Raw genomic sequence first — 27,979 nt, forward strand, 5'->3', positions numbered from 1 at the left:
GGAAGAGAAAGGTCACTTTCTCAAAAGAAGGCCAGGGAAAATCTCACTCTGATAAGGTGATATTAAGCCAAGACCCGAAGTCTCCAAGATGGTATCTGGGGCAACAGTTTCAGGGAGGGCAAACAGCAAATTCAAGTCTGTATGGGGTGTCCCAGGGATCACCCAGGAGGCAGGTGTGACTGGAGCAGTGTGTAGAAAGGGGGATTTGGGAAATGAAGTTAGCAGTGTAATGGAATATTGGACCATGTAAACCTTGCAGACCATTCAAGGAGTTTTGGCTTTTACTGAGAAGGATGGAAAATCATTGAAAGGTTGGGGACAAAGGAGTGAGTTGATATGAATTTTAAAGGGTTGCTCTGGATGTTTATTGAGAATAGATTTTAGAGGGAGAAAGCAAGGGCAGGAGAGGGTGATGTCAAATTTTTGGTCTGAGTAACTGGAAGAACAGCATTGACATTTATTGAAAAACGAAAGGCTGGGTGAGGGTGAGGGCCAAGATAAGGGTTAGTTTTGAACATATATGTTACATGTGAGTTGCTTGTGTGCTCAGTTGCTCAGTCATGTCTGACTCTTTGCAGCCTCATGGACTATAGCCGCCAGGCTCATCTGTCCATGGAATTTTCCAGACAAGACTACTGGAGTGGGTCGCCATTTCCTACTCCAAGAGGTCTTCCTGACCCAGGGCTTGAACCTGTGTTTCTTAAGTCTCCTGCGTTGGCAGTCAGATTCTTTACCACTGTGCCACCTGGGAAGCCTACAGAAGTAAAGAGAAAGTTGAAAATGAGAAGCCTGAGTTGTTTATTATTAATAGTTACCCAGATGGACGTGTCAAGTAAGCAGCTGGATTTACAAGCATCAAATGGAGAGAAGTCCAGGCTGAAGGTGCAAGTTGAGAATTTGTCAGCATGTAGGTAATGTTTGAAGCCATAAAAGTGGTTGCTGCTGACATAGTGAGTGTGGATAGAGAAGTTCAAGGACTGACCACTTCTACGCTTATGTATTTAGAGGCTGGAGAGATAAAAAATTATCACCAAAAGGGGCAGAGGAGTGGACAGTGAAGTAGAAGAAAAAATAACAACAACAACCAAAAAAAACTCAGAGAAGGTGAATAAAGGAAAAGCTGGAGATTTGTTTGTTCCAGACCCTTAAGGAAATCCCTAACCAGTTATTAGCTTGGCCACTAAGCAACTGAACAGAAACTTCACTGACCACACATGGCAAAAAATACAAACTTTATAAAACTAGTTCATGAAAATCACTAAAAAATGTTACACAGATGAGCCAAAAATGACCTCTGTATATTGGCCTCTAGGTTGTTTATTTCAAATTTTTGACCTGTTGGGTCAAAAGCCTGGGGAACCAAACTCAGATTTTTATGTATTCAAATGTTTTATCTCTAGTTTTTAAATTGAAGTGTAGTAGATGTATGGTAATATTCTATGCTACAAGTGTACAAGATAGCAATTCACAACTTTTAAAGGTCACATGCTGTTTATACTTACTACAAAAATATTGCCCATATCCCCCATGCTGTACAACATATCCTTGTAGCTTATTTTGTACCTAATAATTTTCCCCTCTTCATTCCCTATCCCATGTTGCTCTTCCCCTCTCCCTACTGACAACCACTAGTCTGTTCTCTGTATCTGTGAATCTGCTTTTTTGTTATATTTCTAGTTTGGTTTGTGTGTGTGTGTGTGTGTGTGTGGTTTTTTTTTTTTTTCATTTTTTTAGATTCCACATGTAAGTGATATCATAAAGTATTTGTCTATCCCTGTCTGACTTGTTTCATTTAGCATAATGCCCTTCAATTATTTTAAAAATAGCCAAAACCAGCAAAAATTTAAACCATTTAGAAACTTCCTGCTTCACATACCCTGCAGAGCCTCACTTGACAGTTGTTACCAATTGATAAGATAAAGCCTTGTGGTTGTAAGACCTCAAGTTACTATGGCCCTTCAAAGCTCTCTGACACACAGACTCCTTGCCATGCTGCTGAGCCATCTTTTTGGAAAAATTTGTTTGAAAATGGACTACACCTAAGAAAATATGATTCAACAATAGCTTAAAAATAGAAATTGTACCATGAAAGCACTAACAGTAAACATCTGAACCATTTAAATAGCTAAGTTTAAATGATTAATGAAAATATGATTCTTGAAATAAAATACATAGAAGATTTTTAGAAAAAATATTTCAGAAAATAATTTTTAACATCTGGGTCTAAAGCCACAGAAAATACAAACAGCTAAAGCATATACTGTGCTGTCAATGTAACAAATACCAAATTCTAATTATATGCTGCTTAAAAGACATCTATGTAAAACAAAATCGGTAAACCTCTATAAGAGGATGGATTCACATATAAATATCAAAACAAATATCCTGACTAAAATACCAGCAAATCAAATCCAGCAGTTTAAGAATTGTTTAATCTGTACTATTTATTTCAAGAATATATGACTAGCCTAACGTTAGGAAATTGATCAGGGCTATTTGTCACATGCACAGTTTAAAGAAGAAAGTAACATGGTTGTATTTTTTGAAAAACCTGATAAAAATCATGTATTCAAAAAAGTAAATTATTAGAAATAGAAGATTTTGTATTTAATATGATAAAGAACATCTCTGTCAAACTGAGGGACATGACAAAAATTCTAGAAGTATTTTTATGAAAGTAGGTGTCAGAATACTTACTATTAACACTGTCCACCAATTTTGATGGTCTTAAATATGACCACAGATTCTTTGAGATTTGTCTTAGAAGCAGAGTCTCCAAGCCTTAGGATGACTTGTAGCCCCAGCTGACATCTCAACTGCAACCTCTGAAATACCTGGGTCAAAACTAGCCAACTATTTGCTCATAGATTCCTGACCTCAAAAACTGGGTTTTGTTGCTTTAAGTTTCTAGGTTTGGGGGTAATTTGTTACACAGAAATGTTTGACTAATATGCTGTTGTTCAAACTGTTCTAGGAGTGGCAATGGCACCCACTCCAGTACTCTTGCCTGGAAAATCCCATGGACAGAGGAGCCTGGTCGGCTGCAGTCCATGGGATCGCTAAGAGTCGGACACGACTGAGCAACTTCACTTTCACTTTTCACTTTCCTGCATTGGAGAAGGAAATGGCAACCCACTCCAGTGTTCTTGCCTGGAGAATCCCAGGGACGGGGGAGCCTGGTGGGCTGCCGTCTATGGGATCACACAGAGTCGGACACGACTGAAACGACTTAGCAGCAGCAGCAAACTGTTCTAGTCAATCAGTATCAAAATCAATTAAATAAATCATAAAATGATCTATGACTGTGAAAATGGAGAAGACAAAAACAAGTTTTGAAGATTTTATGAAGTGGGTTGGATGAGTTAAATTTTTTTAAGCAAAAAACTAGAAGATGATGTAAGTGAATATTTCCTTGATCTTGGAATTGGTAAAACTAACAAATGAAAAACTTAATAAATACAATATCAAGGTACCTTGGTAAGGATTTGGGTTACACAGGTGTTGCATTTATCAAAACTCGATGCATGTGCACTTGAGTTTTATGTATTTCATTGTATTTAAATTTTACCTTGAAAGAAAAGTGTTAACTAGTGCAAAACTTTAGCTGAAAATATGAATGTTGAAGTATTTTTCAGAAAATATAGTGATGCCTGTAATGTTTGAAATGCATCAAAAAGATAAAATGGATTAATGGATGGTTGGAGGGGTGAGTAGACAACTAAATGTGTGATTAAAGAAAACAGTGAAGTGTTAATGGTGGAATCCTTGTAGTGGGTTTATGGTTGTCTACCAAAAAAATTCTTTCAATATTCAATTTCCAGTGACATTTTTTCTAGTAATATGTTAGAAAAAAATCATATTTTCAAAGAAATTACTTCAGATACCTTGTCAGATGTTTTGAAAGGCAGGATTGAATGTTACATGTGTAAGATGATGTCATTTAGTGAGAGTGTGAAAGAGAGCACTAAAATAGAGAAAAGCAAAGTGGTTACACTGGAGGGTTGAGATAATAGGTAATTTTTATTTTCTGTTCTAAAATTTTCTTTGCATTTTCTAAACTTTTAACAGGAAATGTGAATGACTGTTACTATCAGAAAAAAATATATTTTATCCTTTAGCATACCTAAAAATAGTTTCAAGGAGGCAGGTTTTAACTTAGAACACAGAAGAACACTTTCTGATAGAGTTACATTTAGATGAATAGACCACTCAAATGGTGAGATTGCCCATCTCTCAAGAACCACTGTTTAGGCTACTGCTGCTGCTGCTGCTAAGTCACTTCAGTCGTGTCCGACTCTGTGCAACCCCATAGACGGCAGCCTACCAGGCTAACCTGCCCCTGGGATTCTCCAGGCAAGAACACTGGAGTGGGTTGCCATTTCCTTCTCCAATGCATAAAAGTGAAAAGTGAAATTGAAGTCACTCAGTTGTATCCGACTCTTTGTGACCTCATGGATTGCAGCCTACCAGGCTCCTCCGTCCACAGGATTTTCCAGGCAAGAGTACTGGAGTGGGTTCAGGCTAGAAAATCACAGGTAAAAATATTTTTGAAAGGGTTTAATAAGATATAGGGGGATTATAGGGCATCCTCAAATTCTGAGACCTGTATGTGAAACAGAAAATACTGAAGAAATGAAAAGACCTCTGGCATTTTTCTAATCTACTACAAACTCAGTACTGTGTGTATATGTTCAGTCGCCAACTTGTGTCCGACTCTGCGACCCCATGGACTGCAGCACACCAGGCCTCCCTGTCCCTCACCATTTCCCGGAGTTTACTCAGTTTCATGTCCATTGAATCCATGATACCATCCAACCATCCCATACTCTGCCATCTCCTTTTCCTCCTGCCTTCAATCTTTCCCAGCATCAGGATCTTATCCAGTGAGTCAGCTGTTTGCATCAAGTGGCCAAAGTATTAGACCTTCAGCTTTAGCATCAGTCCTTCCCATGAGTATTCAGGGTTGATATCCTTTAGGATTAACTGGTTGGATCTCCTTGCTGTCCAAGGGCCTTTCAAGAGTCTTCTCCAGCAAGCATCAGTTCTTTGGTGCTCTGCCTTCTTTATGGTCCAACTCTCATATCTGTACATGACTACTGGAAAAACCATAGCTTTGACTATATGGACCTTTGTCAGCAAAGTGATGTCTTTGCTTTTTCGTATGCTGTCTAGGTTTGCCATAGCTTTTCTTCCAAGGAGGAAACGTCTTTTAATTTCATGGCTGCAGTCACCATCTGCAGTGATTTTGGAGTCCAGGGAAAGAAAATCTGTCACTGCTTTCACTTTTTCCCCATCTATTTGCCATGAAGTGTGATGGGACCAGATGCCATGATCTCCATTTTTTGAATGTTGAGTTTTAAGCCAGCTTTTTTACTCTCCTCTTTCACCCTCATCAAGAGGCTCTTTAGTTCCTCTTTGCTTTCTGCCATAAAAGTGTTATCATCTGTATATCTGAGGTTGTTGATACTTCTCCCAGCAATCTTGATTCCAGCTTGTAACTCATCCAGGCCAGCATTTTGTGTGCTGTGCTCAAACTCAGTACTACTCCATGAAAAAAAATATACTAATCCAAGACTTTGTGTATCACTATATACACAAATCTATTTCAGTATATCACAGGAAAGTCATTCTAGGCACCAAATGAGAGTTGTTTCAAGATCTTAGCTGCGCTATAAGCATTGTGGAGTCCTAGCAACATTTTGTATTTGTGAAGTGAGAGTGAGCAGAGTGCTTCAGTATATATTAATATTATTTCATCCAAGTCTGTGACAAGCCTGAGATACAGTAGGCAGAGGTTGGCTTTCCAGAGCTGAAGACAGCCAGATGTCTCAGGGGCACCTAGGCATGGACTCTGCTTTCTCCCTCCTTTGTGAATGTGCTGCATTTAGTTTAAGAACTAAGAGAGCCTGGTATTTTTAAACATTTCCTTAAAGAGATGCACCAAGTTAGTTCAAGTACTTTTTCCAGTTAAGTAGTGTAATCACAACTGAATTTCTCTCATAATCCTTTCGTATCCTATCTGGCAGGTGTGCTGCCTTCACTCCTGTCTGGATGAGTCTCTCCTTCATGGCTGTGTTGAGAGCAGTTGGGCATGTTGGTGTGGAGAAGCTTAGGAGTTTATCTTCAATGATGTGGGGCTTCTCTGGTGGCTCAGTGGTAAAGAATCTGCCTGCCAAGGCAGGAGACACTGGTTCAGTCCCTGGGTCGGGAAGAGCCCCTGGAGAAAGAAGTAGCAATCTGCTCCAGTATTCTTGCCTGGGAAATCCCATGGACAGAGGAGCCTGGTGGGCCACAGTCCATGGGGTCACAAAAGTGTCAGACACAACTTAGCAACCAAACAACAGCTTCAATCATGCACAATCATACAGCGGCCTCTGTTTTTCTGTCCTTTTTTTTCCCCTTTTCTTGTAAACAAAGAAACTGAAGTTCAGAGAGATTAGGTAGAAGAATTAGAATTTGTGACACTATAGCTGGTTGAGGGCACCTAGATGAAACTTAGATTTTCTGAGCATTACTCAAATGCATTCCCACTCAAACCTCTAAAATCCTTTAGATTTACCAGCAGGTGTAAAAAACAAACCAAAAGAGTCCTGATTAGCACCTTGAATTTATTTAAAACTTAAAATTTTCCTGAATGCTATAAACATTGCCCTGAGCATTCTAAAAGCTTTTACCCAGGAGGACAAGACTGCGTGCATCCAAGGTGATACATTAAGTGTTCTCTTTCTCCCAAATGATGGTGGACAACTGGGAGAAAGAGCTTTGTCTGTTGCACTTTTGATTGATGCTCTGTTTAAATTGGGACTTTTTTCATCTGGGCCACTGGGGCTGCCTGTCCTGTTCATAAAAAGGGACAATTACATCCATGGGCCATGCAAGAGGATTTAGAGTGTATGCACAAATCCATTACCACAAACCAAATAACAGTACAATAACTAATACAGCATTTCTGAAAACATTTTCCCAATGAAAAACCAGAAGGGGTTGGAGGCAGAAACATACTTCAGGAATCCAAAATCTATTTTGGAAGGAGATTCTACACCAATGTTTGGAGAGCCTTCAACACGAGCTTTTAAATCTAGGACTAGCAGACAAAGCTTTTCCCGATGCCCTCGTGCCTTCAACGTGGAAAGGAAAAAAAATGAGTTTTCCGTGAGGAGAAGACCATGTGTGTCTTATTTACTCTGTGTGTTCAGCATGAAGGATGCTTTTCAACCACTATCACCCCTGGGATGGTGCTGCAAGTCGCCGCCAGTCGAGTCCATGCTGGCCAGACTGCTGTAGCAGTGGGTTCCAGCTGACGACCAAGGTCCAGAGCAGGGCGTGATGTAGGCTGCATGCTCCATCAGGAGTTTTTGAATGAACGAATGAATGTAATATGTGTTTCATAAACAAAAAAGTCCAATATAGCATATTTCTGTTTTTGACTCAGTTCTATTAAGTGAAGTAAATCCTGTCTTTACTGAGCCAAAGGTCCCTCTCGTTTTAGCCTTGGAACTACGAGCCCGAGCCCACTGCCTCTTCTTCCATCAACAGTGATTTGAGTATTAGGTGCTTGTGCAACTTTTCAGGTTGCCGCAGCCTTCACTAAACATTGCCAAGAAAACTCCAGAGGAGCAGTATCATCCCATTTTTCCAAATATTGAAGCCTATCAGGTCACTCCTAAATCTGCATTTCCAGATTATCTGTCTAGTAAACTCTTCATGCCACCCTAAGCCAATTTGAGGGAAAGCCTGACTGCTGAGGGCAGAGGTGACTGGAAGGAGGATGCCCCTTCCGGAATCTCAGGGCCCTCAGAAGCCACCTTGCCTCTTTGCATTCACTTGCCCTAAACACTTCTCCAACTCTAGGTTTGCCTGAAATTGTTCAACTAGGAGGTTTATTTCTTTAACTTGGCTTCCCTTAAAATGTGATACCCCTGGGGGAGTTAATAGCACCTTTCAACTCAGTGTGAAGATGTTTATCAGATTCCTGTATGAGGAAGATTGTGATTGAACAGAAAAACTCTCAGTGCCCCTCTGGGAAAGCAGGAAAGCAACAAAGAGGAAAAAATACTTCCCAAAGGGGAGGCTGGGGATACAGGCACCATTGGCTTGCACGGTTTTCTCTGACTGTCCCTGGTCTTAAGTGGAAAAATGCTGTCTATCCCTGTCATGAAATCTTACCTACTTCTCTGATAAAATATTGCAATAAAAAACCACATCAAATTCGTGTGTGCCCAACTTTTCTCTGTCTTGACCAAATACAGGAAATGAATCACTTTGCAAAGCACACAGAGACCAGCCAAAGCAATCTGCAAATTGAGTAACTCTGTCCCAGCTCTTAGCTCTCTGGATTCAGTAAGAGCTTCAAGTGAAACCTCATTCCTGTTCACCCTCTCAAATGCGCACGCCCAGATTTTTGGGGTAGACTTGTGGGCTTTGATTTTGCAACCTCCAGTTTGGGGAACAAGCCGAAAATACTAACACTCCATCTGTTTTGTGCTTTTTTCAGTGTTTTGTCCTCTATTGAGATACACTGGAATAGTGTTTTAACTTGCAAAATATAGAGAGTACCTCCTTTCCTTATGTACACAAGCACACACTTATAAAAACCACGTGACCATGAATTGATAGCCCATGTAACTCTATTCTGAGCATAGGATGAAAAGCTTTGAAGTACAGGAGAAAGAACACATTTTCCTGAATCACCCAGCCAAGCTATTGTCAAAACTTAGAACTAGACTTCAGTTTCAGATACTCAGTGTTGTACTAACTATAGAGACTCACCATGCTTTCTATTTCTGAAGCTGTTTTAAAAGCCACCAAAGTAAGCAAGGATATTATCTTTAGGAAGAGATGGTATGATGTTCTCTCTAACTATACTTATCACTGACTTCAAGTACAGGATCTTTATAAAGTCTCTGTGCCATTATTAAACTTTTACCTTCAAAAGCATACGAGGTAGACATGATAGTAAACTGTAAATGGGATTTAAAGGCAAATTCAATTACCTTCTTAGAGCTATCATGAACTTCAATTCTGCTGGCCATATTTCATTTGTCACAGGATCTGAAATGAGCACATATTGTGTGCAATTGTGTAAGATAGTTGTCTTAAACTTTAATACATTTACTTTTGAGTACCATTTATAGATTGTTTCTCTAACACGTACAACCTGAGTTATTAAAGTTTAAAACTGCACAAGGCCCTTATGAAGACCCTGTTTATAGCTCAAGCACAGAGCACAGGAATTCTGGCTAAATTACCTCTTTTTGCTGCCAGCCCGTTCTCCTTCATTTCAAACAGGCCATAGTATCCAGGGAACTGAATGTTCCTCTGTAATGAAAAGGAGATATTCTTAAACTCTAGTATTTAGTGAATAACAGGTTACAAAAGACTTCATTTTTAAATTGCCTTTCTTCTTGGGCTTCGCTTGTGGCTCAGCTGATAAAGAATCCGCCTCCTATGGGGGAGACCTGGGTTCGATCCCTGGGTTGGGAAGATCCCCTGGAGAAGGGACAGGCTATCCACTCCAGTATTCTGGCCTGGAGAATTCCATGGACTGTATAGTCTGTGGGGTGGCAAAGAGTCAAACACTGCTGAGCGACTTTCACTGTTCTTAGAATACATAGATAATGATAAAATCTAATGTAGGAAGACTAGGTATTGACTGAGGAAGATGACTAAGAGCAATAAGTCATATAATTAGAAGGCTGACCATCCTGTACATGAATACCATTCAGCAGCTACCAATTTAGATTCTACCATTTCTCCAGGTCCATGCAAGTGTTCCTATTTCCTGAACACTCCTTGTTCGCAAGGGTGCAGCTATTCTCTGTATTCCTAAAGCATCTGTAGAGTGAGCCTGAACTCAGGGAGACCTCAGGGTTCATTGGCTAGTTCATTGAAGAACTGGATCTAGAACCCATGACTGATCTCTGTCCTCCAGATCTTTCCTTAGTCCTGGGGTAGGGAGTGGTCACATTTGTAGCTTGGAGGGAAAATCAGATCTGGGAGGTGAAAAAGAAAGATTGAAAGATGTCAAAGGCTTTGAACCTGGATTACTTAGAAAATATAAGGAGCTTACACTGAAGAAAGGTAGTCAGTTTCATTTAAACATGTTGAGTTTGAAATGATGACAGAACATCAAATCCATGTAGTTTGGATGGGTTAGGATTCTTAGAACGATAAAGGCCAGAAACTTTGTGTAAACGCCAGGAATCCCTGTAGAATGATGGACAAAAGTTTAATCTTGGCCGAAGAGAGTGTAAAGCTTAAATTCAGTGTGACCTAGATAGGTTTGGATGACATACCAAACTCTGTTAGAGTGATGAACAGGGCCGCTCCAATGACTCTTTCCTCTGGAGCAGCTATGGCCTTTTCATTTTGGAGTAAGTCTTTCACTTTCAGCCTTGTTCCTAGGTCAGGTCAAAGGTCCACAAACTACAGCCAGTGGGCCAAACTTGGCCCACTGCCTGTTTTTGTATGGCCAGTTAGCTAAGAATGTTCCTTCTGACATTAAATGGTTGAAAAAAATCAAAAGAGTAATATTCTGTGACAAGTAAAAATTACATGTAATTCAAATTTTAACATTCATTGGAATATAGCCACATCCCTTCATTTACATATTTGTGCTACAACAGCAGAGGTAAGTGGTTGCAATAAAAACCATGTAGAAAACAAAGTCTAAAATATTTTCTATGTGATTAAGGAAAATTTTGCTAACCCTTGGCTTAGATCTGTAAGAGTTCAGGCATCTGAAGATGGCTTCTGATCCTTAGCATTCCCATCTGTCCATCCATCCATATCAAGTATATACCACTTGAAGTTCTAAGTAATCCCAAGACCTGATACTTGCCCTGAGTACCAGTGTTATATAGTGGTGTTCATCACCTCCTGTTGAAAGACCTTGGCGTTCACTTGGAAGTATTTCATAGGGTAGTTGAGGTCTGAGTTCTCAGTATCCTTAGGTTCCTTCTCATTAGAGTCCTATTCTCAGGGCCTGGCTCTTTCTGTGGCTGGAAGAGGACTTAGTCTTTGAAATAGGAGTGGAACCAACACTTTACAGCTGTTCACCCAGGGAAGAGAAGGATTGCTGAGGGTGGAAACCAGGCTGAGTTTGAGGAGCTAGCTGCAGCTTTTGCCAGGTAGACTAGGGCTTGTTTCTCTGGCTCTCTGATGACTGTCATAGGCCTTATACACCTTTACTTTAGAGAGAAACTTCTGCCATTAAAATAATAATAATAAAAGTTAAAAATGGTATGACTGCATTGGTATTATTAATATGAATGCAAAGCAGTGTGGATTTATTCCTATTACCTTTTTTTCCTGACTTTAAAAGAAATTAATGTTTTTTCTGGTACCTATGGGAATACCAGACCACCTGACCTGCCTCTTGAGAAATCTATATGCAGGTCAGGAAGCAGCAGTTAGAACTGGACGTGGAACAACAACTGGTTTCAAATAGGAAAAGGAGTACGTCAAGGCTGTATATTGTCCCCCTGCTTATTTAACTTCTATGCAGAGTACATCGTGAGAAACACTGGACTGGAAGAAACACAAGCTGGAATCAAGATTGCCGGGAGAAATCTCAATAACCTCAGATATGCAGATGACACCACCCTTATGGCAGACAGTGAAGAAGAACTAAAGAGCCTCTTGATGAAAGTGAAAGAGGAGAGTGAAAAAGTTGGCTTAAAGCTCAGCCTTCAGAAAACGAAGATCATGGCATCCGGTCCCATCACTTCATGGGAAATAGATGGGGAAACAGTGGAAACAGTGTCAGACTTTATTTTTGGGGGCTTCAAAATCACTGCAGGTGGTGACTGCAGCCATGAAATTAAAAGACGCTTACTCCTTGGAAGGAAAGTTATGACCAACCTAGATAGCATATTGAAAAGCAGAGACATTACTTTGCCGACTAAGGTCCATCTAGTCAAGGCTATGGCTTTTCCTGTGGTCATGTATGGATGTGAGAGTTGGACTGTGAAGAAGGCTGAGGGCTGAAGAATTGATGCTTTTGAACTGTGGTGTTGGAGAAGACTCTTGAGAGTCCCTTGGACTGCAAGCAGATCCAACCAGTCCATTCTGAAGGAGATCAGCCCTGGGATTTCTTTGGAGGGAATGATGCTGAAGCTGAAACTCCAGTACTTTGGCCACCTGATGCAAAGAGTTGACTCATTGGAAAAGACTCTGATGCTGGGAGGGATTGGGGGCAGGAGGAGAAGGGGACGACAGAGGATGAGATGGCTGGATGACATCACTGGATGGATATGATGGACGTGAGTCTGAGTGAACTCTGGGAGTTGGTGATGGACAGGGAGGCCTGGCGTGCTGCAATTCATGGGGTCACAAGGAGTCAGACATGACTGAGCGACAGAACTGAACCGAAAGTATTATGGGCCCACTGTGCCTCCTGTGCTGACTGGATAAACCATCCTTGGCTAGGAGATGTAAAATAGGTGGACAGGAACCCCTGCCAGCCAGGGGAGAGCTCAGAAGCATGGATCCAGTGCCTTGGGGGCTCAGCCTAAATCCCTCCCATAAAGATTTGATTTAAAGGAGCATTAGCCTGAGCCTCCAAAGAAGCTTCCTCCAGTTTCTCCAGTGGCCCTCAGCACTGGTGAACTACATTAATGTCTTCTGCTTTCATGTATCATCTCTAGCTTGGCTCCTCAGTAGACTTTTTCAATTAGAATTTTATAATTTTATTGTCTTTAGTCTGTTTAATCATTTGATAGGAATCATGATAGTGTTCATATAGGGATTTCTCACTGATACAGATTCTAGACACCTATTGTAAAGTGTAATGCATGCTCATAGAATTTAGGATGTATTACTCCTAGAGCAGCACCTCATTATACCACACCATGTTCCCTTTCCATCAGTTTCATGTATGAACCCCAGCTTAGGTCTCACTGAGTGTAACTGTATGGACCATAGCCTTGTCCCTCTCAGTCTTTATAATTTAGGCATTTCCTTGAAGTGCAGAAATGCTGAGGTTGCTTTTATTTTTTCCTTCTCTGTAGAACATCCTATCTTTTTTATTTGAGGGCACAGAGGGTGGGAACAGGGTTTTGGATATCATTCTTCATTCAAAGTCATGCCGCTATTTTGGGTGTGATACACTCACAGGCATCTCCCAGCACGCTGTAGCCTGATTTGCTGACACTTCACACCCATGAACCCTGCAGACCTCTCCATTGCAGCAAGTTCTGATACGCTTACTTTCCCACTCAGCCCCAGCCCGGACTGCCTGTTGGTAAGGAGTGCCTGTACCAGGACCCTGTACCACTGCTGATCCTTTTCAAATCCTCATTTTCCTTCTTATTGGTTTATTGCAAAGACACTTTCTAAATGTGAATAGTTAACAAAATATGGGATCAGTACAGGACAGTATTGGTTTCTTCCAAAGGCATTCCTGTTTCAGGAAAATGGCTACTCTCTTATAGTGTTAGCAGGAGTACAAATTATTACAATGGTTTCAGAAGGCCATTTGAAAATACACATTAAAAGCTTAAAAATGTAAATGCTCTTTTTGGACCCCAGTAATTTTGTTAGGGATGTACCTTAAGAAAATAATCTTGGACAAATAATTTTGTCTGGGGTTGGTGACTGTTTAACAACATAATTGGGACATAGTCCACATGACTAAATAGTAAGATACTGATTAAATAAATGCTAATACCCCTTGATAGTGAAATATCATATAGCCATTAAAATAATATAGTAGATGAATATTTAAATAAATAGAAATAATTATATATAGAAAAGTAGAAAAAGATATCAAACCTATATGTACAGTATTATCCCAAATTTGTTTAAACTTTAAGAAGGATATACATGTATTTTTACATAGAAAGGAGCATATATTTATGTTTTTGTCCCAAGGAATACATATATAATCAAATAATATATTTATTACATATATTGTTATTCAGTTCCTAAGTCATGTCTGACTCTTTGTGACCCATGGACTGCAGCCATGCCAGGCTTCCCTGTCCTCCACTGTCTCCTGGAGTTTGCTCAAGTTCATGTCCATTGAGTCAGCGATGCTATCTAACCATCTTATCATCTGCTGCCCTCTTCTCCTTTTGCCTTCAGTCTTTCTCAGCATCAGGGTCTTTCCCAAATGAGTTGGCTCTTTGTATCAGGTGGCTGAAGTATTGGAGCTTCAGCTTTAGCATCAGTCCTTCCAATGAATATTCCTTTAGGATTGACTGGTTTGATCTCCTTACAGTCCAAGGGATGCTCAAGAGTCTTCTCCAGCACCACAATTCAAAAGTATTAAACCTTTATAACATATGTATAATCAAATGTTAAAAGCTATTTTTAATATCTAAAATTTTAAGTGATAAAATAAATTTTGGTATCAGCATACAATGAAACTCTATACAGTCAAATATATATCCATGCAGATAGATGTTTATTAGCTTAAAAATGCATTCAATATACATTAAAAGTAAAAATATAGTTGCATGGATTATATTCTAGTGATTCTCTTTTGTAAAATAACCTGGGTGCATATTTGTGTATGGTTTACGTACCTGTAATTTCATAGGCTAGAAATATATGCTAATGCTTAATAATAAAAAATATATGTACTAAAATATTAAAATAATTGTATATTTAAAATTATGGATATTTATAATATTTGTAAAATTAAAATATTCACCTTTAGGTGGTGAGATTTTGGGTGATTTCATCTTTCCTTTCTTTATTTCTGAACTTTATCTATTTTTTACAATACACACTAATTACATTTATCATCAGAGGATAAAAATGATTTATTTTAAAATGCAATGTCTGGACAGTAGCGGAAAGCTGCCCAGTTATGCCTTTGCCCCGAGCCAGAGAGGAGAGAGCCATGACGAGACCATGTGCTTCCCTACCATTTTCTGTGTGATGTTTGAGTTAGGAATGTTTTAGCTCCAAGCAACAGAAACTCTAACAGCTGAATAGACCATAACAGCCTATATTTACCCATCATGTTCAGAGGTAGACAATTTCAGGATTGTCCTGGCAGTTCCACTGTTAACAACTTTCTAACTTTCTGCTCTGTTATCCTTTGAATGTTGGCTTTTTATCCACATGCATGTCCCCATATGGTCTTAAGATGACAGCTGTTCCCATTCAAGTTAGGAGGAGGGGGCTGCATTGATATGTCTGGAAAGCAGGTCTTTCTGGGGCAAAGGAGAAGGAACTTGGAAATACAGCTGTTGTGCAAGCCAATCAGAAATGTTGGCCACAGGTAGGAAGGAGCTGTTCTCCTTGTTGAGACATATCATATACTGATGATGATTACTATTTATTACAACTTAATCTTATAGTTAAAAAAAAGAAAATTCCTCCAAGATGCTGGCAATGAGTTTTTCAGCAGTGTGAGTTTTTCTTTCTCTGGCTTTCAGGTCATTGGGAGTAAATAGATCAGCATGTGCTATGTAGAAGACCACTGAAATGGAATTTCTTGAGTTTTTAAACGTTAACATCCTTTATTTCATATAAGCATGGGAGGTATGTAAGTATGTGTGGTTAAAGAGTAGATATGAAACTATTTTGCAAATTATATATATGGTGATATGTAAAGAGAAAGACTAACTGATGAAAAAGGCAGATGGTCCTAAATCAGAACATATTTATGATGCTTGAGGATAACTAACAATGAGTTAGACAGCACAGTGGGACCTTAGTCCAGGTCAGACATACTTCATTTTTATTTAGTTTGATTCTACTGGTAAAAGAACATTTCAGGAATAAATGACATATCGTCCATAACACACTTTGAAAACTAAAGAATTTCTTTCATTCCATTGTGACTGTAACCACCCCAATCCTCACCTTTCTCTAGAGTGAGTATTGCCTTCAGTTAAGTAATTGTGTCTTACTCTCTTATTTGTAACATGAAAATTATTTTATATAGAACCTGTCTTGCTAAATGTTCCTTAAATTGGCCTGCTAATGTGCATAAAAGGCTTTGTAAGGTAAAAAGTGGTGGGCATCAGTATTAGTTCATCTAATTTGTATTTAGTACACAGTGATTAAATCTCAAAACGAACAAAAAACCAAACCCAGTGAAATTAACAAACAAACCCTGTTAAAAGATTTGAAATTCTCTGTAATAGGTAGCACTTGGCTGATGACATTGCTAGCTGAGTGGTTGTGAGTCTATTTTAGTATTTTCCCAAATAAAACGAATCCAGAAAATAAAAATTAGATGAGTTTTACTTAGAAATGAACTGAATTTAGTGATAGTTTATCTGATCTGCAGGCTTTTAATATTCAAGCAGCAAGATTTTGTGCTGTGTCAGTATCACTTTTATTACACTATTTTAATTCATTATAGCTTCATATTCTTTGTTACTGTTTTCCCATTATTTCCTACAAATGACCATTATTGAATGAATGAACTGACTTCCACTATAGGTATGCTTGAATTTTCAGTTAAAATGCATCTTCATCATTTATGAGCAGCCTCTCTGCACAATATAAACTCCTTGTATTCTGCGTTGAAATTTCCCCCAGTGGTTTCATACGTGTTATGTTTCCTCCCTAACCATAAGAACAGAAGCCACTGCCTTTACTCTCTTTTCCTAGTGAAAAGGTTTTTAATATAACATACCTAATACAAACCTTCATGTTTATGTTTACATAATACTACTACATATCATTTTCAATGTCTTTCACATCTATTAGTTCATTTGATCTTCATTGGATATGTGTGTCATTTTTCCTATTGAAAATATCTACATTATGTGGCTCAGACGGTAGAGCGTCGGCCTGCAATGCGGGAGACCCAGGTTCGATCCCTGGGTCAGGAAGATCCCCTGGAGAAGGAAATGGCAACCCACTCCAGTACTCTTGCCTGGAAAATTCCATGGATGGAGGAGCCTGGTGGGCTATAGTCCATGGAGTTGCAAAGAGCCGGACATGACTGAGCGACTTCACTTTCACTTTTCACTATAACACTTTCTTTGCCAAATGAAAAAACCCTAGAATCAACTCATGATTTATAAAGTCTTTATGAAAAGCATAAAATTAATCTTTTTTGTAATAGCACTCTTATTTTTCTCTATGCTCAAAATTTCAAGATAGGAATATTAGGAGAATGCAGGCCAGAGCAGTTAAAGGATATGGCCCAAATTACGTGTTATTAGATCAATGACATGGACCCAAATTTTGGGAAAGTCACCCTGCAGTGGTAGGAATGGCCTGAGGTGGACGTTTTTCTTCTGTAGCGAAGAAGCCAGAAGGAGCTGAACAGTATTTGAAACTCACTTTTTTTAAGCACAAGAAATCATTCTGCTAGCAACTGTTGAGCACCTTCCAAGTCAAGGACTCTCTACAAAAATAACCAAGGCCTACTCCCTACCCTCTAGCTGCCCTGGAAAATCCATAGAGACCATCTTTTAGGAAATCATATCAAGTCACATTTTTATGTGCCTAACTCAGCCTGAAAGATGGCAGTGGCTGGGGGAAAGTAGATTGTGGGAAGGAATAAGGAATGCTTTCCCTTAAAGTTAAGTCATTATCAATGAATGGAGAGAAAAGATACCAATAACTTTACGTAAAGCAGATTCACACTCATTGTTGTTCTTGTTCAGCGGCTAAGTCGTGTCCAGTTCTGTGACCTGATGGTCTGCAGCATGATAGGCCTCCCTGTCCTTTCTGCTATCTCCTGAAGTTTGCTCAAATCCATATCCAATGAGTCAGTGATGCTATCCAACCATCTAATCCTCTGCCATCCTCTTCTTTTGTCTTCAATCTTTCCCAGCATCAGGGTTTTTTCCAGAAAGTTGGCTCTTCTCATCAGGTGGCCAAAGTATTGAAGCTTCAGCTTTAGCATCAGTCCTTCCAATGAACATTCAGGGTTGATTTCCTTCAGATTAACTGGTTTGATCTCTTTGCAGTCGAAGGGACTCTCAAGAGTCTTCTCCAGCACCACAGTTCAAAAGCATCCATTCTTTGGCATTCAGCCTTTCTTATGGTCCAACTCACATCTGTACATGACTACTGGAAAAACCATAGCTTTGACTATACAGACGTTTGTCGGCAAAGTAATTCTGTCTGGGTTTGTCATAGCTTTTCTTTCAAAGAGCAAATGTCTTTTAATTTCATGGCTGCAGTCATCATCCACAGTGATTTTGGAACCCCCCAAAATAAAATCTCTCATTGCGTCTATTTTTTTCCCCTTCTATTTGCCATGAAGTGATGGGACCAGATGCCATGATCTTAGTTTTTTTAATGTTGAGCTTTAAGCCAGCTTTTCACTCTCTTCTTTCAACTTCATCAAGAAGCTTTTCAGTTCCTCTTCACTTTCTGCCATGAGGGTAATGTCATCAGCATATTTGAGATTATTGATATTTCTCCCTGCAGTCTTGATTCCAGCTTGTGCTTCATCCAGCTTGGGATTTTGCATGATGTAATCTGCATATAAGTTAAATAAGCAGGCCTTGATGTACTTCTTTCCCATTTTTGAATCAGTTGTTCCATGTCCGGTTCTAACTGTTGCTTCTTGACCTGCATACAGGTTTCTTAGGGGGCAAGTAAGGTGGTCTGGTATTCTCATCTCTTTAAGAATTTTCCATTAGCATAGTCAATGAATCAGAAGTAGATGTGGAATTTCTGGAATTCTCTTTTTATGATCCAGTGGATATTGGCAATTTGATCTCTTTTTTTCCTCTGTTTTCTCTAAATCCAGCTTTTACATCTTGAAGTTCTCAGTTCACATACTGTTGAAGCCTCTCTCGGAGTTTGGGCATTACCTTGTTAGCATGTGAAATGAGTGTAATTGTGCGGTAATTTGAACATTCTTTGTCATTGCCATTCTTTGGAATTGGTGTTAGTTCTAGAAGGTCTTGTAGATCTTCATAGAATCGTTCAACTTCAGCTTCTTTGGCATTAATGATTGGGGCAGAGACTTTGATTACTGTGATATTTAATGGTTTGCCTTAGAAACAAATAGAAATCATTTCTGTCATTTTTAAAATTGTACCCAAGTACTGCATTTTGGATTCTTGTTGACGACGAGGGCTATTCCATTTCTGCTAAGGGATTCTTGCCCACAGTAGTAGATATAATGGTCATCTGAATTAAATTCACCCATTCCTGTCTATTTTAGTTCACTGATTCCTAAATGTTGATGTTCACTCTTGCCATCTCCTATTTGACTGCTTCCAATTTACCTTGATTCATGGACCTAACATCCCAGGTTCCTATGCAATATTGTTTGTTACAGCATCAGACTACTTCCATCACCAGTCACATTCACAACTGGGTGTTGTTTTTGCTTTGGCTCTATCTCTTCATTCTTTCTGGAGTTATTTCTCCACTCTTCTCCAGTAGCATATTGGGCACCTACCAACCTGGGGAGTTCATCTTTCAGTGTCCTATCTTTTTGCCTTTTCATACTGTTCATGGGGTTCTCAAGGCAAGAATGCTGAAGTAGTTTGCAATTCCCTTCTCCAGTGGACCACATTTTGTCAAATTCCTCCACCATGACTCATCCATCTTGGGTGGCCCTACATAGCATGGCTCATAGTTTCATTGAATTAGACAAGGCTGTATCCTTGTGATCAGTTGGGTTAGTTTTCTGTGATTGTGGTTTTCATTCTGTTTGCCCTCTGATGGATGAGGATAAGAGGCTTGTGGAAGTTTCCTAATGAGGAGGGACTGGTTGTGGGGAAAATTGGGTCATTTCATTATACCACAACAGTTTATTTGCATGTTTATCACTGCCACTAAGCTTTGAGCTCCTTGTTAATTTCATGACAGAAACTGCTAGTTGAACACTAAAACTCATTCTCCCTTTCTTTCTTAGCATCAGAATCCTGACTGTTAAAGAGAAAAACTAAACTGATTAAATTTTAAAGATCTTAATGATTTTATTCTGTGATTTGTGAATTGGGCAGCATCTAATTTAGCAGATAGAAAGGAGCTCCAAGGAGCTGTACAGAAAGAAAGACTTTTATAGGCAGAAGGGAGCAGGAACAGGGAAGTCATAGGGAGCAAAAGTGGATTGGTTATTGCAAGGTTGCTTTCCTTACATGGAAGAATGAAGTCTTGGAGCTGACCCTGGTGACGTGCTGAGAAGTGAGCACTCATTGGTTGATGTAAGTCCTTTTCTGGGAGATTTGAGCAAAGAAATTTAAGTTTTGGTTTGCTTAAATGGGGCTTAGCATGAGTGACTCCATCTTATATCTAATCTGGCTACTTTTTTTTTAATGATTTTTTAAAAAAAATGTTTGCGTGCCTCAAGTCTTAGTTGTGGCATGTGGGATCTTCGTTCTTCATTAAGACATATGGGTTCCTCAGTTTTGACATGCAAACTCAGTCACACTATGTGGGATCTAGCTCCCTGACCAGGGGTCTAGCCCAGGCCCCCAGCATTGAGAGCCCAGAAGTCTTGGCTACTGGAATATCAGGGAAGTACTTATTCCAGTCATGACTTTTTGGCTGAACAAGTGACACCAGAATAAAGTCTACATCTCCTAGTCTCCATGCAGCTGTCTATGTGACTAACTTCTGGCAAAAAGATGTGAGGAGAATTGTTAAGTGGGAGTTCTGGGGAGACTCCTTAAGGGGAAGGAGTCTTTTCTTTCATTTGCATTCTGCTGTTTGGGATACAGTTGTAGTAGCTGATGTTTCAGGAACTATCCTGGACCATGAGATGACCTTGTACTCACCAAAATAGGAAAGAAAGAAAGATTCTGGGTCCGTGATAATTTTTTGGAGCTTGTATCCTCTGGACTGCCTTCTTATTTCACTCAAAATAATAGATCAGAGTGCTAAGAGATGTAGTCAAGTTTCTGTTGATAGCAGCAGAAATAAATCCTAACCGATATTAGTCATATTTCTGTATTCACAGCAGAGAGCATGGTACCTAAATTGATAGGTGGTCAAGATATTTAATTACTTACACTTGCCTTATTCCAAAAATACTTGAAGATGTGGTGCTAAATTAAATGGTTGTTAAAAATTGAAATTACACCAGTTTACCAGGGAACAGCATAATAGCCAAATCAGAAACAAATACAAAAATGTAGAGTCAGTCCTCAAGACATAAAATCACTGAAGTTATCCAGAGAAATGTAAATGTGAATGTCATTCCTTTGTTGGGAAGAAAATCTTGCAATATATTTTTAAATTATTTTAACACATGAATAGTTAAATAAAAATTCAGAGTAAATAATTGGCTCTAAATACAAATTGATAATATATTAAAAGACAAAAATCAAACTCCAGGTGATAGTGGAGATTTGATCTCCCTTATGATCATATGAAAGTAGAGAAGGATTTAGTTGCGTACCTGGTGAGACAATGAAATGGACAAGCAAAAATATGATAACAAATAAGCTAGATCAGAGAATCATATGCTAATGTGCTGGTAACTGATTTATTTACCAATCACTGATTTAGCAACTCTTTGTGCCAGGCACTATTCTATTCACAATTATTAGTTCATTAAATCTATAAAAAAAAATCTTATGAGTTAGTTATTGGCTTATGTCCACTTTTAGGATGGGAACACTGAAGCCCCAAAAGTCCATGTGCCTTGCCCGAGATCACATAGTAAGTGGAGGAGCAAGATTTTACCCAGGCACCATCATTTTAAAGATGAAAAGTAGCAGGCATTATTACTAGTTCTTCTCAAGCATACTTTAAAATACAGTGTTCCAATGGACAGACCAGCTCCTTGATGCATTTACAGCTAGTTCTCATTTTGAATTTGTGGAGAAAGGGAGTCTGGAAAGGGCTCAGAGAAGGGTTAAAAGGAAAAAATCCTAAGATGGAAAATTGGTGCCCTGAGGAAAAGCCAAAGATGTTGAATGCATTTAATTTTGAGAAGAGAAGATACCAGTGAATTTTCCAACCTCTGGTGAGAGAGTATAGTCAGATGAAAGAAACAAATAACTAATTATGATATTAATAGCTTTAAAAGAAGGTGTTGGAATCCCTGATCCCGGTAGTTTTTAAGATGGGAAGAGACAATGTAAAATATAAAGATTAATTATGAAGATTTTATAAGACATTTGTATCACTTTTTCCATATTTATTCTTCTGAACTAACTAATCCTTGCAGTTTCACATATGAAAGTGTTGCTTGGTCGTGTTTGACTCTTTGCCACCCCATGGACTATAGCCCACCAGGCTCCTCTGTGCATGGGATTCTCCAGGCAAGAATAATGGAATGGGTAGCTTATTCCCTTCTCCAAGGGTTCTTCCTGACCCATGAATCAAATCCAGGTCTCCTGCATTGCAGGCAGATTCTTTTCCATCTGGGCCACCAGGAAGTATACATAATTCTGAATGTCTTCCCTGCTTTCCATTCTCCCTTCTGCTCTAGTATCATTCCCTGCTGAAGTTCCCAAACCCTCACTTTGCCCCTTTCTGAGCACAGTTGGTGGAAGAGTTTCAAAATTTGTAGCTCTTGTTGACCCTTCTATTCAAGCTCTTTTCCAATGTGTTTGCAGTTCACACGCGCACACCCCGCAAACAGGCAATGAGCTTTGTGAGTCAAGAACCATCTCTTACTAGTCTTTGGAACCTTGACACCCCACACAGCGGTGGGTAGATACTTGCCACTGATAAACACTTGAATGAAGAAAGAAATGACTGATTGGCAAGCTGTATTATTTGTTGGTTTCCTTATGAGGTTTGTGTCATCTGGAGAGAGCAGTATGGTTTTGCAAGTGCTTCTCAAAATTTGACAAGTGATGTGAAGATGCAGATTCCACTGTCCAGGAATAATATCTGAAATAGAAGGCAAAGCAAGGCCTAAGAAAATAGTAGGTGGGGTGTTACTGGTGGTTTTTTTTTTTTTTTTGAGAAATCACCAACTAACCTTGCCATCTATGGCCAGGAGACATCATTGTTAGTTCTTTGGCCTTTGTCCTTAAAAAGGTAAACATCCCTAGTGGGGAACTCAGAACAACAGGAAGAGAAAAAGAAGGGGGAAATTTGACCCTGTCCTTTATCATCTCCTGGAGAAATTGTAGTCATTTTATTGTGTGGCCATGACTCTGGCCATGACCTCCGTATAACCCAAGGTCAGGTCAGCTTTGCTCATAGTTTATGGATTAAACTCTTCGAACTATCTCAGAGCCTGGCTTTAACCACTCTGAAGGACATTCAACCATACCTGCATATTCTTTTCTTTTGCTGCTTTTACTTTTCAGAAAATGGGGCTCCTTCTTAAACCTTAGGTTCAGAAGACAGTGGCTAGAATTTATGCTGAAGTGGAGTAACAGGCTTTGGAGCTGAGCAGTGTCCTAATACAGGTGAAAAGCATGTATTGATTACTTAAAGAAAGTTAAAATAAAAGCAATTTTTCTCCCCATTTCAGCACATTGCAGCTTTTGGCCTATCCACTCATAGCTAAAAAAGCATTCTTTCCTGATAATCAAGCTTCAGCTGTCTGAATTTCAGGCCGAGCCTCTCCTCCTGAGCTCTGTTGAAGAGCTGCTTTAATTAACCATTATACCACAGATGTTATTGATTTTTTTTTTTTTCAAATCTGGTTGAAACATCATTGTGCTGGATCATGGCCAAAACTAAGGCCTGAATTTGTGTGTGTGTGTGCTGCTTTTCCTCCTTCTGCATACTTTATTAGTCTCCATGTCTGTTAAGTGCAATCCTTCGTATTAACTCGGAAAATATAGAATTGATTTTTAGCCTAGCAGCCGTGATCTAAGGGCTCCTAATTTGAAATCTGTAAACCTCAGTTGCTGAGGAAGTCTTTCTGCTGTGACTCTACACTTCCTTGAAGTAAGCTTTTTATTCTTTAATTTAAAAAAGAAATCTCCCTCTGCCTTTTACTCTCTCTTTCGCACACACAATTGGAGGTTTTCCAGGAACATGACCCGTTCTTTGCATTTTGAACATGCTCATCATGAAAGGTTCCCAAAGGCTTACTCTTATCTGTCTAGAATGTGTGACCTGCAACATGGACCTTAGGAAGATTTGAAACTGACCAGTCTCCATACTTGAAGTATTTTGAGGGAAATGTGGAAAAGCTTGAGCCACATTCACTTTGTGCAAATTGCAGGATATTAGAAACGACAGGGCATCTGCATTTTTTTTTACAGTCTGCCTTCCAGTGATGATAAAACTCAAGGACCAAACAATCACAGTGGGTTCCCAAATTCTGATAAGGTTTCTGTGAGTTTAGTGATATGCGCTTTAAACATAATTTGAAGCTTTTAAAATACTGTAATGGCAGCTCTTGACCTTTAAAAAAAAAAATCACAGGGAGCAAGAGGTGGTGAAAAATGTTTATTTACTCTGCATTAGTGGCTAAACTCCCTTGCCTTTCTAGAACCGGTAGTTCCTTTATACTTGGGAACTCACGCATGTCGCCCCCATTCTTCCAACACGAACCAGACAGGCCCACTTGAGCTGGAGAATCAATGGCCCGCAGTCAGTCCTATGCCTCAGTGAGAAACAACAATGCAGGCCTCTTGACAAATTCTGGCGTCAGGAGTGGAATCTTGCAGTTCAACATGTCTGCTGAACAGAAGTTGGAAAAAAGAAAAGATCATCTTGTAAACAATTAATTAATGTTTGTCATGAATTATCATTTTTACTTCCTTCTCAAGAGGCTCAAAGGGAATCAAAAGGCATTTTTGCAGGTGGTGGCATTCAAAGTAAGGGCAATCAAAGGTTTGAGAGCCAGGCACAGCACTCTGCGCCTCGAAGGGTGAATGGTGCTAGGATTAGAGCACAGCGGGGGGTTGAGGGCTTCAGGTGTGAAGCTTAATGTTTGTGATCAGCAAAAAAAGTCTTGAATTTATCTAAACTGCTCTTCTGCTAACAGTACTTCTAGCACATAAATGTTCTGAAACTGACAAGTGTTCTCATTGCTCTTCTAATGCAAACATGATCTGCATTTGAAAGATGCATCCTTTTGCCTAATGTAGAATGTGCATCACAAAGAGCATTAGATGATGACCCCACAAAGCAATAGCACACACACATACCACACACACTCAGATACACATACACTCCAGACGTGCCTGCTGAGTGCATATAACATACATGCAAACCACGTCTTTCTTCCCTGGATCTTCTCTGGAGCTCCCAGCGAGGATCCTGCTTGTCTAGAGTACTAAACCAGAGGTTGAAAACTAGGAGATTCAATAGCCATCTGACCAGTGAGTCCCTCTGAATTCTCTCCATGAATAATTCCTTTTCATTTGGTTTGAATCATTACCTAGAATATAGCATGCTGCAATTTAATTTCTCCTGCCTCCCCCCACCTCTTCTAACAGCAGAAAGGTATCAACACAAAAAAATTTTGAACATGCACATACATGTTACCAATGATATTAAAATGCATTGAAGAATTGTTAAGTAATGTTTGCAACCCCTAGAACCAAAGACCAAGACAGGCATTGTTGTTGGTGAGAAGGTTGCTAACATCCATAGAAATGCATCTGATCGTTTACTGAATCCCCTCCATAATCTACTGCTGAACTCTCAATACTCATTTTCTCTCTCTTTATGTCATCGATAGGCGTCACCTACTAGAAGAGCTCTAAAAAGAAAGACTAAGTGAAGGGTTGATAAGACAGGATAGGGTGAAAGTCAGTCAAAGGCAAAATTTGGAAGGACTAAGGTCAACCTAAGATTGTGGAGTTAATTTTTAATCTAACCTTCCCAAATTCTCCATTATCCCATGGTACCTACCCATTTTCTGTTGTGCGTTTATAGTTTATATTCTCTGTAGTATTCATTAACCATAATTTAATAAACACAGCTTCTTGGGGCATCAAGCTGCCTCTTTCCCAGTGGAGTCTGAGGGCAAAGATGATAAAGGGAAATACAGGCTTGCATTTGCCTCTTTTGCCTTGGCTGCTCTGGAGTGAAAAAAACTGAGCGCTGCTCTGAGCTTTGTGGTCACCATCCTTGACTATTTCTAATGATGTTTTCCTTTGAATCCAAATTTGGAACATAAAACTGTGGACTTAAGACCCTCAGTAACTAGAAAAGAGCTTGGGTAAAAGGGCCAAATTTGGGGATAAGGGGTATGAAAGGAATTTTAGGAAATTTAGAAAAGAAAGGGACCCAGAACAACAACAAAAAATGCCAGCACAACCTCTGAGACAGAGTGGAGGTTAAGGAGCCCCTTTCTTCAAATTTCTGGAAACTCTGGTTTAACTTTAAAGAGTGGGTAAAATGACCAGAAAAAGTAAATTAATTGTTCATAATTATCAACGTTCTTCAAACCTAGAGCCCTTCCTAAGTATTTACTTGGGTCTCCACTTTTTGTAAAGATGTTAAAATCCCATTCAAAGCCTAATGCCAACTGCTTTAGAATCATAGATGAAAATTGTGAAAATAAAACAGCAATAGTTGCTAATAAACTGAAAAGAGTTCCTGACATTCAGGAGTCAGTATAGAAAGGAACATTTTTGACCAGTGTCAGGAACATTAGGGTTGTTTCCTGGTCCTAGGATCCTGGACCTTTGTCAGAGTTTGTGGCTCTGCCTGGTGGCCTGCCCCATGCCCACACTGTCTCTGAACCTACCTCATGTCCCCTCAATCCCTTGTTTAACCATACGCTCCATGGGGTGCTGTCTCCAGGACAGATCATTTGTTTGAGGAACACGGAAGCCCACCTTTATTCCATGCCTGTCCCATACTAGGCTCGGAGCCATGTGCTGTCCTTTCTCCCCGCTGCTTTGGATGGCTGAGGTGGCACACACTAGTGGGTATGGGAGGTGGGTGCTGAGAAGTCTGCAAAAGGGTGAAAAAATTGGAATTCTGTGTGGCTTGTATCAGTTCAATTGATCAGGCTCTAACTGGAAAATGTTTTATCAGAGGGTGAGTATTTGCAAAGTTAAGAGCATTCATCGTCAAAATAAATAACACTGCCTAATCCAACCCTTTAAAATATGTACAAAAATGTATTAGTCCGATGCCCTCTCCCTACCAGGAATAACAGATTGGAAAGTAGATGGCAATAATTTTTCATGTTTTTTTTTTTTCACTGTAAACAAATACAAGTATTTAGCTGCAAGTTGCATTAACCCAAAGTGACAAAGAATAGTTTAAGGAGCTTTACTAGGAATATATGAACTTCCTCCCATAGCAGAAAAAGTGTTTTTGAAATAAAGTCCTCCTGTAAATTACTAATAAATGCCCCCCTACCAAAACCACCCAAGAATGAGTTGATGATGAGCGAATTAAAAATTGTCACCACTTGAACAGCTCTCCTGGCTGGATATGTCTTTGCCAAATGGGTTGACCTTTCTAGGACTTCAGTCTGCAGTGAGAGGTCCCACCCACCCTGTTACTATTTTAAGGAGATCTGTAAAAGCTCCTTCTTTGGCTTCTCTCCTCCCCCCACCCCCCTTATGCCACCACTGTGTGTTAGTCCTTGAAATTAATCAAGGGCCCCTTCTGGGGAAGGGATTCCTCTTGGAGAGAGAAACGGAACTGGACACTTCTCTGCCTTCCCACGTCCCCTCGCCCTGCCAGGACCTGCTCCCAAAGCTTCCCAGACAAAGCCCCAAGGACGCTGGAGGTGGGGGTTGGGGGAGGCTGCTAGAAGCTGGAGCCCAGTCTTTGCCAGACAGCTGCTGTTTGAACCCAGCTCTGACCGTAAAATCAAAAGCGGGTCCGAGGGAAGCGGTAAACACTGTGCACTGAGCCTTTTGAAGGCAGCTGATGCCTCATTTGGGGTGACATGTTGTGGCTGATGAGTGTGGATGATGTGGGGTTTTCGATAAGTGCCTCATCAGTACCCTCATCATGCTCGTGTTGCCCCGCCGCGGCGTGTGCCCTGACTTGATTGTAATTGCCCGAATCTGCTCCTGCTGCTCGGGCGCGCACAGTAATATGCAATAAAACAGCAAGAAGTGAATGTTAACCATCTGAGTTCTGACACGGCAGCTCTGCAGTTCAAGATCTCCATTAAGGACCAAGAAAAAAAATTAAAAACCTGTAAGAAAAGAAGGAATAATTCCCAGGGTCTGCTGCTGTGATCAAAGGGAAAGTC

General features: G+C 39.8%; 2 long non-coding RNA genes across 3 annotated transcripts in view; one reads left to right on the top strand and one right to left on the bottom strand.

Annotated features, from left to right (window-relative positions):
- The window catches only part of LOC121817108 (uncharacterized), a 113,685-nt gene that overhangs the window by 32,348 nt on the left and 53,358 nt on the right, over positions 1-27,979 (top strand). The window lies entirely within an intron of this gene.
- LOC132658144 (uncharacterized) lies at positions 24,240-27,678 on the bottom strand. 2 transcript variants are annotated; one of them, XR_009597305.1, is made up of 3 exons: positions 27,582-27,678; positions 26,598-26,715; positions 24,240-24,483 (listed from the first exon to the last, which is right to left on the bottom strand). It is a non-coding gene; the product is annotated as an uncharacterized LOC132658144 (long non-coding RNA). The 2 variants fall into 2 exon arrangements; XR_009597304.1 differs by having other exon boundaries at positions 27,463-27,678.

This window comes from Ovis aries, chromosome 18, assembly GCF_016772045.2.
Source record: "Ovis aries strain OAR_USU_Benz2616 breed Rambouillet chromosome 18, ARS-UI_Ramb_v3.0, whole genome shotgun sequence".
Taxonomy (NCBI): Eukaryota; Metazoa; Chordata; class Mammalia; order Artiodactyla; family Bovidae; genus Ovis; species Ovis aries.